This window comes from Haliotis cracherodii, unplaced genomic scaffold (genome assembly GCF_022045235.1).
Source record: "Haliotis cracherodii isolate W230 unplaced genomic scaffold, xgHalCrac1.p SCAF_18, whole genome shotgun sequence".
Lineage (NCBI taxonomy): Eukaryota > Metazoa > Mollusca > Gastropoda > Lepetellida > Haliotidae > Haliotis > Haliotis cracherodii.
The window spans coordinates 21,375,892-21,392,586 of record NW_027266273.1 but is presented as its reverse complement, the minus strand read 5'-3'; positions in this window follow the sequence as shown (position 1 = coordinate 21,392,586).

The following is a 16,695-nucleotide window of genomic DNA, read 5'->3' as shown; positions in this document are numbered from 1 at the left end:
TTAAAATAATTACAAGAAACACACGCTGCCTAATCAAAACTAAATTATTATTTTTATTTATTTGGACAAAATTAATACGCAGAACATTGCGGGAAAGGTCAAATTAAGCATCATATAATGTGTTGTACCTTTATTATGTGAGCGTATCATGATACTCGGTCGTGTGTTAATATCATGATACATTCTGAAGGTGTTCTTATAAGTATAAATCCGGAGGGGGGTGGGGGGGTGCGGGGGGGGGGGGGGGGGGGGGGGGTATACCCGGTGGGGATTCAGGGCTGGAAGAGGTCGATTGGAGTGAGTGAGTTATCACCAAAACACTATATCATTAGATTAGGAAACAACACAATCTAGTATGGGAAACATTTAAAAGTAGAAGACGGGTAAAGATGGATCTGTTTGCTTCACGCTCACCTACTAAAGGATAAACATCCTAACAGGTAGCATGATGGTGTTGTCTGTGTGGGAATGTAAACACCTGGCTTGGGTCTCCAACGATCAGGAAGAGTCAAAATGGACGATCTATTTATTGATATGTGTGTTTAGATAACTGACAGTGATATATGGCAGTACGTAGGCTATATATAGAGAAGATCGACAACTAGACGTACTTGGGTAATTTGACATAAGCCATGTCTTAGATGAGCTGGATTACAAGACAAGGTGGCTTGAAGCTCGGATATTTTGGTCTAGTTCAGTTTGGAATAGGTGTTTCTGTGAAGTAGGCTTCAAATTTTTCTATTTATGCAAAATATGAAAATGTAAGACAGTCGCATGGATTGGCAGTAATGGTCTAATTGTTCACGAAACATACACCTTTCTTGATCGTGGTCAAAATTGAGATCATTTTGTTGGAAATGACAACATTTGCGGTGTAGGGATTATCTGTAATGATATGGATGGTCTTTTTCACGTGGTTGTTATCAGTATGTAATGGACAGACACGAATACGTAATTGTATCGTCCGTATTGCTATGTCTAACTTCCAATATGAGTGAGTGAGTGAGAAACGCCACTTTTAACAATATTTCGGCAATTGCACAACTGGGAACACTAGAAATGGGCTTGACTCATTGTAACCACGTCGAGAATCCAAGGTTTGACTCCATGTATGCGCATTAAACAATATTCTCTAACTCACTCATTCTAGGGTGTTTACTTTTTACTATAAGATTGGTCATTGCACATGTTAACATTATGAAGTGTGAGGATAACTGGATGAAACTGAATGGATTGTAACTGTGAACATCTAAAACACACACAGAATACTGGTGGTTCATGTTTTCCACAGACAGCACATTGCAATCAATACTTGTACAAGATAGCACTCGGACATAGTATATAAAGTTATAAGTTTTATCGATTAGTATGTGCTGTGCTGATAGTTCTACTCAATAAGATGAAGCCGTGGAGTCGCCCGAGAACAAGTCGGGTTCTTTATGATGGAAAAGTGACCACATCGACATAAACTCACGCCATGTTAGATTGACTTTCCAATTACTGCGATCACTCACGTTCTGATGAAACATATAAACTTCAGTTAGGCAATGACGTTCAAGGTTGTGTGCACGCTGAACAGCAACGGTCGGGATTGTGAAATGGCGACTTTCGATTTTTACAATATTCAGCTTGTTTTCACTACTACTAAAGACAATATTTGAAAATCGAAATCAATATTTTCACAAATTGGATGTAGTACGCTATAGACAGGAAAGAAGGCGAGGAAATCTCTCGGATAAATTCACTCTCGTATATTCCTCTCCATGGTGACGAAACAGCATGTTCTGTAAATAAGACAAGAGAGAATAGGAAGAATTGATATCCGGGATTTCTTCCTCTCTATGTCTAGTGTTAGTTTTCTTTTATCAGAAAGTCATTCCACGATCAGAATTTTTCAACAGAATTGACTGAGTATCAAACTGAGGCGATATTGTCTGTATAGGGGGCACAGATTGCCCAATTGTCTCAGGTGCCGCAATTCGCTGTACAAGTTGCATTCTCATCATCTAATCTTAGGTGCACCAGAAATCTATGATCGTGGGTTCGAATCCCAGATTCGCCCTGTCCAGTGGTTTGTCAGCACTACATACCCGCGGTCTTGGGGGTCATAAAAGTGGAAAAAGTGTAAGACTTGCAACAACTAGAGCTTCCTCCCACATCAAGTTCACAAGCAGAGATTTAACTGAAAATACTGATCTTAACTCTGAACCAAACCAAAGTAGGATCCACAACGGTACACTCTTGGCGATTCTGGGTTAGAATATAGGTCCACCGCAACTCCATGTCCCGAATAACATGTGACGTAACCAAACATGTTCACCTAACAGATACAGTCAACACATTTAGATTCAAACTCTTGAGAAATTATCAACACCAGATGAGAGTCCGTCTTAGCCTGTGAACATGCTTGTTCAGACACAACGTCTGGTGTGTTGAATGATAACTCTGGGATAGAACATTAAACATCGCTGGAAGTGTACATGACATGTCAGTTTGTGGAGTAAAGGCTTCATGGAGCAGCTAGCCAGAATCAAGCACAGCCAAACTTAAATTAAAACAAAGCCTTGGTCTACAGTAAAGAGGAGCACGCCAACACAATCCTGATGACGCAACCTCTCGAGTACCAAATATAGCTACTACCAAACTAGCTGTTTATTGCACTAGTTACACTGATGTTATTCACTGAGTTACTGTCACAAACCAGTTTCAGGAAACGGAAGGTTTCTCATCTTTAACTTCGGATTTCATCTGACCAATCCTTCCCTGGCGAGCAACGAAATTGGCCTGATAACTAGTTTAGATGTTCGGAAAATGTTATTTTAAGCTCTAGTGACGTCATCTAGACAATCGAATCTACATCTGAACGAGAAACCATTTTCTGAGGTTTGCCTGAGGTCTGTGGTTTGCATAAAATGATCAAACATCAACGAGGCTTGCATCATAACAGTGTTATCTCCCTTGATAGTGTGTGGGGGCGGATGTTGGGAGCGTGAGTGTTATTTTATTAGTGAAGAACGTCAAACGCCATGTCCCTATTTCAGTCGCACATGTTCCTGTAGTACACTTTGGGCCACTCTTGGGGTGTTACGTTGGGATAAGACCGATCGTCTGCTGACACACTGTTACTATAATCAATATGATTTCTGCATCTTCGCTCGCCAGCAACTTGATACTTTACGCGGAAAAAGTATAGTTGGGTTCTTGAATCCGGTTTTGTTTGGTTCTCTAACTTGAAGAACGAACACTATCGATCAGAGGAGGGTATTCCTTAATGTCGCTGAATAAATATATCCCACAATTCTACACCAGGAACTTCATTATGTACATGCAGTATATATATGACGAAGCATGTCAGTGACAAGAATGTGGCATCAATACTAGAACTTCTCCAATCCCATGACTGGTGAAAGGTTACCTCAAAGATATGATCAGTTAACAGAGCATTCTGTACTTTCCTTTCGTATTAAGTATAGTATTTTAACCCTTACTCGTACAATCACTGGAAAAATATAAGTTTGGTGCACTTATGAATAGTCTCATTAGAAAGTGAAATATTGATAACATAAATTTCGAATCCGAGCAAAAAATGGTGTTTTCCTATGGTATGTTATCAGAAGTCCCACTTGTCTACCGTGAAGAGTGATTCCTATCGCGGCTGAGGTAAGCTTGTGCTGAAAGCCTTTATTAGTTCTGCTTAAATCTCTCAGTGGTTCAGCTGGTGATCGTGTTGATGCTTGAACATTGTTTCACCTTCATCTTTAACTTTTTTATTTAACTTATCCACCTTCCTCATCACTCACTTTACTCACTCTCACCTCACCATCCCACCCAAACACCTACTCAACCAAACACCCATCCACCTAATGTCTACCCATGCATATACTGACTAACTCAATTATAAAGAAAGTTAGACACTCACTAATTCGCCCACCCACCACCCACTCACCCATATCGGAAGTTCGACACTCACTCACTCACTCGACCACCTTCTAGCCACCCACTCGATCACTCACTCTTAGTGTTCTTTCGACATAGCAATACGGACGATACAATAACGTACTAGTATTCGTGTCTGTCGTGCCAGGAGAAGCTAGTAACAACCACGTGTTCATGACCATCTGTATCCGTACATACCGATCTGTATACCGGATAGAGCACACCAGTCGAAGTATATTCGATTCTTCCACGTTTCTAAGCGCAGAATATGTGTTGTTTTTATGTTCGGCTCAATTTGTCAATAATTGCCAACAACTGAAGGAATGATGTTAGTCCTGCTGGGGTCCATGCATTTCGCAAAAGTACTGTCAGTCCCAAAGTTTCTTAGTATGGTGATGTACCTTCAGTTACTGGTGATTTATAGCCTTTTCGCATTGTTTCGCTAAATGATAAAAAATCCTTTTAATGTTCTCTAAGCGTCTTAAATCGAATTTGTGGTAATCTACTTACTTTACTCTCCAACGATGACAGGGTTTTATTTAGTCAAATTATATGTATAACCAATTTAACTTCTCGTCACGATTATATCAATAGTATCTCTATTTCTACCACGATTGTAAAAGGTGTATATTTCACGAACAATTAGGCCACTACTGGCAGTGTTTACATTTTCATATTTTGCATAATTAGAACAAGCCTTCTTCCAAGAAACAGAATACCTCTTCGAAACTGAAAGTACTGACAATTCAAATATGTCAAATGTTATAATGATACCAACTAGACCAGACTATGTGAACTTCGATCCACGTTGTCTTGATATCCAGCTAAGCAAAGACATGGCTTATGTCAAATTACCCAAGTGCGTCTAGTTGTTGATCTTCTCTATATATAACCTACGTACTGCCATATATCACTGTCAGTTATCTAAACACACATATCAATAAATAGATCGTCCATTTTGACTCTTCCTTATCGTTGGAGACATAAGCCAGGTATTTACATTCCCACACAGACAACACCATCATGCTACCTGTTAAGATGTCTAGCCTTTAGTAGGTGAGCGTGAAGCAAACAGATCCATCTTTACCCGTCTTCTATGTTGAATGATTTCCATGATATGGTGTGTTGTATATAATCTAATAATATAGTGTTTTCCCAATGGTGCTTGCCTGTGAAGGCAAATAAATGTTTGTACCTTTGTTCTGATGCTACGGAATACATTTTGACTGCACACCAGTGCTGAACATGTCATGTGATGTATGGTGAGCATACAGAGGCAGTGAGATCTCCCCACCTGATGCATGCTACTGGATCAGGATGCTTCAGGCTCTGAATGCCAAACTTCGAAGACAGTTTATCATCTGCTTCTGCACATTGAATTAGGACACAATAATAAAAGGTTGTATTGAAATCAGTTGGACGGTGAAATAATCATTTGAATACAAAACAGTGATGAAAGGATATTGTGTAATATGGAGGGAGTTCTGCACAATGTATTGATCATTTAAATTATTTTTAGACATGTAAAGGACATTTTCAAATTTGACGCATCAGTGACAAACATTATGTCCGATGCCACTCCCTTTTTTTTACTTGTACCATATGTTCCCGAGGGTTTTTTTTCAGGTCAACAATTGACCTACCTTTGTATATGTTTGTGACGGGTGCCACCGGTGGGGCAGGCTACGCTCATTTTTTCGCGACCACCTGGTACCATTACTTTTTTATAGTGATTCATAAGCACTTGATATTGTCGCCTGTGTTTGGGACGGGTGCTACGGGCGGGGCAGGTTACTTTCACTCGGTGCAAACACCTGGTATTATCACTATTTGACAGTGATTCATAAACACACGCATATGATAAAGTCGAGATGGACTCTGCTTGTAGCGGAGTTATTTTATGATTATGGAAAGTGTAGTGTCGCTTAAATTTACTCGACTGTTTTATTGTTCTAAACGAAAAAAGTATTTTCACATATTTTTCTCCTCTGCTGTTTTTATGCTGGCCACAAAATGTGCCGCAAAATACAATGACGCTATGGAAAAAATAAATGCTTCCTACTTTAAGCGCTTTTCAATGCTTGGAAAATATGCGTCCAACAAAACTATTTTAGGTGAAACATTCAGGTATTAAGTCCACTTCGAATGACAAAATATTGGTTAACATTACTGAGGATGGAGCCGCAGAGATATCCTTACCAATGTTATAAACAACTGATGACAAAGGCAAAACAAATTGGGACTCCAATATCAGATATTTATTAGTTTCATGTAGCTATTCCTTTGTGTGGATATCCCAAGATGTAGGGGATACAAATTTGTTCTTATACTCTTTCAAACAAAGGTTACAGGATATGTACAGTCAAAACTGGCACGATAGTATATCTTCTTCTCGTTTCCTCAGCCTTTACAAGGATATCAAGTCTGCTATAGAACCAGAGAAGTATATAAGTATGTTAGATGATAAATCGCTAGTTAGGGCATTATGTAAATTCAGAGTGTCATTATACAATTTCAGTGTAAATTGTAGACGTAGATGTGAAAAAAGGGACGTTGAAATTTGGCATCTGTAAAAACTGCCAATTAGGAGAAATTGAGGATGAATATTATGTTTTATTAGTATGTGATAAGTATGAACATCTTAGAGAAAAGTATATTCCAATGTTTAACAATTCATTAGACATATTGTTGAAACATATATTCTCTGTCAGATAGTTTTTATATATCATGTATATCACGTGACTAAATAAATGTAACTGAAAATGTCAACTGTACAATGGGCCATGTGGCTTAAAATATGGAATAAAATATCTATGAAAATCTATGAAAAAATGTGAACACGGAATAATACGTCTGTTAAACCGAATAATCAGCTTTTGTGGATATCACTCTAATCCAGAAATGTAAGGGGATTTGATTTCTATATTTCCGTACTGAGGAAGCCACAAGACTATAGCAGATTGTTCATGTGTATAAAGTGACGTGTAGGGGTTACACTGGAAGTAACTGTTGATTCAGCACTTGATGATGACCCGCATCAGATTGTTTCTACTGCAATGGGATGCATATGTAAACTGAAATACTTGCGTCTGAATGAACGTCTTATAGTGGATAAGGAATTTGAAGAAACTGTAATACTTTGGTGTATGTCTTATTCACTATAAGAATACACACACATACTTCTCAACTTTTGAAAGGAATATTTGTATCTTTCCCTAATACACAAAAACAGATTATCATACTATTCCAAGTGTATATTTCACAAGAATGACTTGTCGGAGTATTCTTACCAAACCTTCAGCAGTACATATTTATTGTGGCTTGATGCTGACGAACCTTGGATCATACCCGGGATGAATCTGTGGTTCGAATTCACGAAATTTTATTCTTGTAGGGTCAAGCGACGAAACGCTGCACAACAAATGGTGACACCTTGGATTAATGGTGTCCTTCCACGAAGAAATAGAGGAAGGATGCGTCCTAGGATCAATGATTTGAGAAGGTCAACTTGCTGGATTGTCGTCTTTCTGCCATGTGTTCTAAATGAACATAAGCCGCATCAACAAGACATTTACCAGCTGTACGTCATGTCTGCATCCACCCATCACTCATAGGCTATGTGGATACATGTGGCCTTTAGGAATACATGTAAGCTTGACAGAAATAGACACAACTCCTGATAGTTAAATGGCATTATGATTCCTTGCATAATGCTTGTAGCATAGATTCCGTATCTAGTTACTAAGTCACATACATTTAATAGGGAAAATCAGAATAGAAACTGGTTTAAAAGTCAAGATAAAACTGCTACCCACGAAGGATCTTGTACAAGACAGTTTACTTCGTCGGCCCAGATGTAGAGCTTTAGGATCTTACACAATTCATAACGTCAGCGCTTGAGTATGATCAGTCTTGATGATCTCTCAAACAGGCGTACAAAAGTGATGACATCACCGGAAGATATTGGATGGTACAAAATACAGTTCATTTACACCACGTCGACCAGTATGTACATCTTATTAAGGATCTACACAACACAGTTTCTTTACACCAAATCGATGAATATGTACATTTTATTAAGGATCTTACACAATATAGTTTACACAACAACGCTCCATGTGTATATCTTGTTAAGGATCTTACACAATATAGTTCACACCACATCGCTCCATGTGTATATCTTGTTAAGGATCTTACACAATATAGTTTGCACTACATCAGTATAAGTGTACACTTTATAATAAGGATTCTACTCAAATAAATAAAAGCGACAAAAACATTTCTGTAAACATTAGAAATGTATGCTATAAGCATAGTTCCAGCATTGTACCATTCCAACTATATTATAGTGATGATACCAGGTGTTCGCAAAAAGTTAAGCGCATCCTGCTCCACCGGCGGCACCCGTCGCAAAGACATGCAAAGGCAAGTCAATTGTTCGCCTGAAAAACATACGTGGACATATGGTAGAAGTAAAATAGGGAATTGCATCGGACATCATTTTGGTTACTTATGCGTCAAATTTGGAAATCTCCTCCTCAGTTTACTGAGACCGTGAACGTTTATAACCTTGATCAAGCAAACTTAAAGCAAGTGTTGTATGACGCCGTTTGACATCTTCGTGATAAGAGCATGCTCGAGTGTACATAAAGTGTGAAATGTAAACACCAAGGATTCGACCTGTGGAAATATGGCTCGACATAAAAGGAAAGTTGAATGCATCCCTATTGTCTTACAGTCTTGTGGAGAGTGGTTTGTCAATCTGAATCATTGTGCACTCAAGAATAATTCTCATCTCCCTGGGGAGTATACCACTAAAGCTGCCTGTTAGGCGCTAGAAGGTTAATAACCACATTGTCATCGCATCCTACCGGGTACCCATTCACTGCTGGGTGGACTATGTTGAAAATCAAATGGTTCTTTTCGGAGTTTGCAATTCATTTCAGTTTTAAACAACACGTTTTGTACAGCATGAATCCAAACGTACAGCTTAAGTACTAGTACCATGTGCAATACAATGTACACGACATCAACTCTGACTGAAAAGGTTAAGGCTCTTACACAGTTAACAATTGAACATTCATTTTGTGAGGGCCAAACTGTATGAAGGTCAGAGTGTGGGAGTAGTTCATCAGTGTTTTCGTCATTTCAACTGGTCGTTCGCTCGCTTGATTGCTTAAGTGATTTGAGAGTCTTCACATTGTGTAGCATTGGTGCAGTCTACTGAAGATCAGAGGTAGAATAGGTCTTCAGCAACCCATACTTGCCGTAAAAGGTTACTGTGCTTGTCGTAAGAGGCGACTAACGGGATCGGGGGTCAGGCTCGCTGACTTGGTTCATGCATGTCATCGATCTCAAGTGCGTGGATCGAGGCTCATGATATTAATCACATCACTGGATTGGCTAGTCCAGACTCGACTATTAACAGATCGCCGTCATATAGCTGGAATATCGCTAAGCGCGGTGTTAAGCAACAAACCAAACAAAAAAAGAACTAATAAAGACAACTTCAAAGTTCAATCAATTGCCGTGTCATTCAGAAAGATGTGATTAAACTATTCCAAAGTAGTTACAATTTTTCGTCGTACCTAATACTGTTTATGGACTTGTTCGTACATAACTTCTATATATTGCACCAAGTAACACTGAACATACGACCCACATTGGGCCCCTGACCTATGGAACCTGTTGACATTCTCAGACATTCCACTGGTAAAAATAATCACAAATAAATTGAATATCAAGCGCTGATAGATGCTGAGGAAACTCCATCTGATGGGTCTGTCAGCTGGTCACTCCATACGACAGTTTACAAGCTTGATTTAAACATTGCCACATAAACAACACTCTTTACAGATCGTATTTGGCACAATCTGCATTCGTTAATACAATTAAAAGAGACTGTGATATCTATCCAGTTTGACCGGTCAGAACTTCACTGTAACGCATGCCCCGAGATACCATATTTCATTTCCTAATTACCGCCCAAGCGGCGAAGGGCGTCTGGTCATGTGACGCACTATTGATTAATCAACATACCCTACAACGATGTACGTGATAGGTGTATGGCCCGTCGACGGGCACTCCGGCAGATTAATTCCCCACTTGTTTTCAAAATGGCGGTGGGGAGCAGTCATTAAACCTACGTTGACGCTGATTGGTCTAGCCTATAGACTTGATGGATTTGAGGGTGCAACAAAGTGGATCTTATCAGAAAACCAAGGTATCCCCTCAAGTTAGTTTGATACAACTTCAATTAAGCTGTTGGACGGCCTAAATAAGGGTAATTTGCACATAGTGTTCTGATAAACGGTAAATGACATATCCCCAGAGCTTGTTAAAAACACAGAGTCCATACTCTGTAACACCATTCTGTTGACAAGCATGGGTTTAACCCCGCTTTTAACAGTATTCCAGTTATATCACGACGTGTCAGGAAAGCCCGTAGTGATGCAGGTCTTAGACGTTTACCTCTTCGGTGAAACCCAAGAGAACGGGTGTAGTGCTGACAAACCTGGAAACATAATCGGAGCTAACGTGGATTCGAACCCACAATTATAGGTTTCTGTCGAGCCCAAGGGACGCACCTCCACAAAGCAAATTGCGGGGTCTTAGACGACTGGGCCACCCGTGCCCTCATAGTTTAGAGAAGGATGCCACCTTTCATCCGTCACCAGATCATTCAGTTATACGTTTCTATAGTTAAAATGTTTAGTGTGCTTCAGTAAGGTGATGTGCACCCCTGTCTCTGAATCCGCGAATGTGCGGGAAGAAGCTGGAGATTTATGAAAGAATACAAACTCTGCAACATAACACATTGTGAAGAGCAGGTAAATATCATCATGATAACAATCCCGTATGGACATACACCAGGCCTTCAATCTGTACCTAAGGACAGCAGAGGTTCGGGTGTGGCAGTCACAGCGCATTTCACAACGCATCATCAGACATGAGAGTTCACGCGAGGTATCAGAAACTATTTACTGTTTCTTGCATCAAAAACGTTTAGTTCCATGTCGTTCTCAAAATTCTCAAAAAGAAAGATGTCAAACTGCAAACGAAAGCTTTGATGTTGCCTTGCAAACGTGCCTGTTTATATCTCGAAAGTAAGTTATTCTGATAGTGGCTTGAAGCAGAAGATTTTTAAACAGAAACATCTAATCTGTCCGGTTTGATTCACCTACAATCTTTCTTGCAAGACATATTAAAATTGCGTCGTCTCAGATAAAAAAACATTGCCGACAGAAAGTTTATCATGGCTACAAAGGAAACCAATTTCCAACATGTCATTTAACTGTTACGACAATATCAATTATTAAAATTATTTTGGCAAGCTTTGACAATCTTCAGTAATATCACTTAGACCTTATCAGGAATACGACGTTTTCCGCTCCATGGCAGACAGATGTCAGAAGACACAGGGAGGAGGTGTCAACCGCCACTGCTTGCTTTCATATTTCAAATAGATGACAGTGTGTTGTGTACTTAAAAAACGAGCACCAACGATCAGTTGGACAGTGACTTCTTACAAAGGACCGACCGACGCAGCCGTACGATCGTACGTACGTACTAGATCGAGATTTATCTTGTTAAGTGTACAGGGATCGAGGGGTGACAAGGGCGAACGTCGTAGTGCGAAACCACTGCTCAGGTAGTCGTTGACCCCAAGCGGCAAGCCAAGGCTCTATGGTATTTTTTAAGAAACTTAAATTCGATACAACGGAGTAATAAGAACTTACGTTCTTTTTTATGACGTACGATTTCATCATTTTTTTATCGGGGGTTTTATACCTAAACGTGTACAGTTTCAATATCGAAATTTGTGTTGGAATAGTTTGGTTCCTCGTGATCAAAACACCGCGAAAATATATTGTCCTTATCCACAGCTAATTCTCAACAAGTCATCTGAGTCACAATAAACTAGTGCTAAGCATAGCGGAGTTATGCCCCCTTTTCTTTGTAAACGTGCAACCTCTCTGTCGTCTTTTTTTGTATTGAATGTATAATGTTCAGCATAAGAATATACATCCATTTGATATATATTTGTCCATTTGTCCTTTAGATATTGGGTAGAATTTTGTTCTCTCACAGTTTCCATGAAGCTGCTCCAAAAAAAAATCGTCGCACAGTACTTTTATCGATGTATGATAAAAAATGGAAACATTTGCTGTTTTTTAACGCAGAATAAATTCTCAGACAACACTTAGCAGACTTGTTTTTCAACGGTTTAATATTTGCAGTATAATTTACACCATCAGATAGGACATTTAATATACTACACCCCTGCGTAATTATATTGCCGGAGATAGATCCAGTGCCGCGTGAGCTCAATTCTCGCACTACGTTCACTTTTCAGATTTTAGGAAAATATGCGTCAGAAAAAAAAATCGACATTCAGCGGGGGAAGAATGGGAGTTAGCGCCTTAGTGCGACGATAGGACACCCGAATCTAACGATACGCCGTTGTATGGTATTAAATTAAGACGTGTCAACCTTTCATGTGTTTGAAGCATTATTCTGTTATACTCAATTTGATTATGCTGTGGATAGAGTAGATGTTTGCCTATTTACACACGAGAGAGAAATTTTAAAAAAATGTTATAAGCGGCAAGTAATAAACAAAATACGAAACTCCTACTGTGAACTACTAACTTTATGAAACGAGTGAACAGTTCTGGGACCACTTGCACAAAACGATCTTAGCGCTAAGATGATCGTAACTCCCATACCTTAACATAGGCTTCCGATAGTCTTAGCGCTAAGATCGCTTTGTGCAAGTGGGCCCTGGTGTATGACATTGTAGTACAATAGGCATAATAATAATAATTAACACTGTACAACAGCAGCACTCTGCCAAGCATCGTGTCAGGCGCTTAATGCCGCATCTGTAAATAATCGAATTTGAACCAAACAATCCAGTGATCATGACCATCGCTCTAAGCAGTTGGGGTACGATTGCATGTATCAACCAAGTGACCGAGCCTTACCACCCGGTCCCGTTAGTCGCTTCTTATGACAAGCATTGGTTGCTTAAGACCAATCCTAACCCGGATCTTAACGGGTAATTCGACAAATTAAATCTCCTTTATTGTAATAAAACACCGTATACTTATAAAACACGTTTTTTTCAACCAGCATTAGGCTTTAAACTAGCATATGTTCAGCAGTGTGGGCATAGGGCCCTATTTTGTTTAGCCACGTCAGTTTATGACAAGACCATGTATGAGAGATTATTGACAGAGAAGAGTTATAAAAGAACTGGCTTCAATACTATAAATCCGGCAGGCATACTGTGTATACATCGGTTTTTATGCGTATACCTCAATACACAAAACATATTGACCCAATTCTTATAAATAAATACGGAAACAATAATAACTTCACAGGCTGCTTATTTATAAAATCATTGAAGCAAAAAAAATCTGAAATTAACAATACAACATCGGTGCCATCTTTCATCACAGTAATGCAACCAACCTAAGGACCGTCCATTCCATCGTCTACCAATCATGCAGGAAACAGTAGTTCAGAAACAAACACAAAAAATTGCTCAAAAGCCACGAAATCACTTAAAAAATTATTTATTGGGAATACCAACCCGGGATCCAGAGTTTGAAACGGTTGCTCTTGATGTTGATGCTGTTGCTACTGGTATTGGTGCTGGTGTTGATGAACGTGTTGAGATGGTATTGATATTGAAACTCATGTTAATTAAGCCACTGGTTCTGCGACACACAAGAACGTGTAAGGAGAGAGGCTTGTATTTATTCACTGAAACATGATTGGAAACGTAACGAACTCTTGTGTGATGCGCTGATGGTCTTGACATATGTCTTCTTAAACGAAACTACGGCCGGAAAGCCTAACTGGTAAAGCTATCGTTCGTCAGCCGGGTTCGATTCCCTACAAGTTCATTATGTGAAGCTCATTCCTGATGTCCCTCTGTGATATGGCTTGTGATACAGTGGTATATGTGGTGGAATACAATGCTCATATTCATTATAAATGCTGTATTGGTTCCACAAGTACAAAGCGCCCCTAAAATATTTCAAGAAAGTGTTCTTGCTTGAAAAGGGCCATATTTGTACAAGTAAATGCTTGCGTTTTGCTATTTTATCAAGCTCTGCATACCCATTTTTAAATAAAAAAGTTATCCAGTGTGGAAGTGTATGGAGCAGTTTTACCCATCTTCCATCACGCCAACATACAGAGTTATTGAAGCGCCATTCAAATCCTAACTTCGAGACGAATTTGACGTGTTTTTGTGTTCCGCCTTGGACAGCGGCAAGATAGTGACTTGAGTCATATATCAGTTCATATCGGTCACATGTAGTATAAACGAGTCATCAGGAAAGATAATGAGCACTACTTCATGCCTGTGGAGTCATACACTCGACCAGGCCTCAGTTGAGAGTTCGTTCCCCTTGGTGATCAAGGAAAGCATCAAGCGACTAGACATGGTAAGATAGAATAGGTCTTCAGAAACCCATGCTTGTCGTAAAAGGCGACTATGCTTTCGTAAAGCCCCTTTTACACAGGGCTGCGACCTTTGTGCTACCTTTGAGCTATCAAAGACTGCCCAGGACGCTCAATGGTCGCCTGAACCCAGAATATCATGTTTCTATGTAACTGCTCCAGCAGTTGTCCAGCAGTAACTGCTCGAGTTGTTGAGCGTCTGCAGCCACAGTGAAACACTGCAGGTACAAACCCTCTATTTATAGGCAGGCTGAGGAGGCATTACAGGTAGCTCAAAGGAGGCAGAATCATTGCCATGGTGTCTCAAGAGTTGCCGTGGTCGCCCAAAGGAGGCACAAGGGAGGCAGAAGCATCGCCCAGATTGACGGGGAAAATTTGCAACAGAATGCATCTTTAACCTGGCAACCATTTTACGACCACTGTGCCTTCATTCTGCAACAACGGCAATGCTTGTGCCTCCCTTCTGCCTCCTTTGAGCCACCTTTGAACAACCAACCTCATCGGCGACCCTTGTGCGTCTGTATTGAACAAGTTCAAAAATTCATGGCGACCATGGCGTCCATGGCGATATCTGAACCCCCCGTGTACCACCTTGGAACGACCTAGGCAACCATCCTACCTCCTTTGAGCGTCCAACGACGACCTGGCAAATTTTATGGTCGCACACGGGATGCACAAAGGTTGCCATCCTGTGTAAAGGCCCCAAAAGAGGCGACTAGCGGGATCGGGTGGTCAGGCTCGCTGACTTGGTTGATGCATGTCATCGTATCAAATTTCGTGGATCGATGCTCGTGATATCAATCGCTGGATTGTCTGGTTCAGACTTGAGTGAGTGAGTTGGGTTTAACGCCGCTTTTAACAGTATTCCAGTTATATCACGGCGTGTCAGCTTAATGTGGGAGGAAAGCCCGAAGTGATGCAGGTCTCAGACGTTTACCGCTTCGGTGAAACCCACGAGCACGGGTATGGTGCTGACAAACCTAGAAACATAAGCGGGGCGAACCGGGATTCGAACCCACAATCATAGGTTTCTGGCATGCCCAAGGGACGCAACTCTGCAGAGCGAATCGCGGCGCCTTAGACGACTGGGCCACCCGTGCCCCCGGTTCAGACTTGATTATTTACAGACCTTCATTATGTGGATGGAATATTTCTGAGAGCTGCGTAAAACAACAAAGGAAAACAAGCGTCCATCTATCACCATTTTCTGGACATTGACTTTTTTAATCCATATCATGTGAGTGGTTGGTGCTAACGCTAGAGCAGGGGATGCGAACCCTTTTCGCGAACACCTGTGTCGTCAGTGATATTCAGTGGTCCATTCATATAACTTTCATCACCAAATGGAAACTGTTTCGAGGGGAAATCGAGACATATTTACATAACTCAAATATGAAAGGTTTAACTCCTGGAGAAGAAGAACAAGTCATGTTTACGGTATATAAAGCATTTATTCACATAAATGGTAATGTATATAGATAATATTATACATGAAGGTAATAGCAGTAAGTTTGTGATGAAGTTCAGTCAGTAAACTGTTGGTTTGCATATTGTAAAAGTGAGTTGAAAGACGCAAAAATCTAACTAGACTTTGCATAAACCTGGAAGAGCAATGAGAAATACAAATCTAGCGAATGTATTATTACCAATATCTAGTAAATACCTAGTCTAGGGTGTACTTCATCTACATAAAGCGGAAAGGGTGTTGCATAGGTCACTACTATTCTATAGAAGCGGGTACTGAGACACGCGAGTTGCCCTGCAATCCGCCCCTATGTCGAGATGCGCAGCTGTCAACATTATACGACCACCGAGAGGCATCTTGGATGGGACTCGAACCTGAACCTTGTTTTCGAAGGGTTAACATATAACCGACTGGAAGAAAACTACAGGCTCACATTCTTGACAACCAAGTTGGAAACCCGCAGAATGACAACCAAGAGCGGAAAAAAACAGAACGACAAACAGGAGGGGAAATCCACAGAACGACAACCGAGAGGGGAAATCCGCAGAACAACAGGAGGGGAAATCCACAAGTTGACAACCAAGTTGGAAACTCGCAGGTTGACGAATGTCAGATCATGTCGGTTGACCTAAGTTACCCATACCTGCTGAACCCCTTGTGTACGCTATTCTGGTTAGCAGCCTCCAAGTGACGTCATCGATAAAGAAAATTATTTTCATTCATTGATTCATTCATGAATGAAAGCATGTTGATGAATACAATTAACCAGGCATTGATGGCATATGTGTATTCTAATGTGCGTCATCGAAATGTAACTG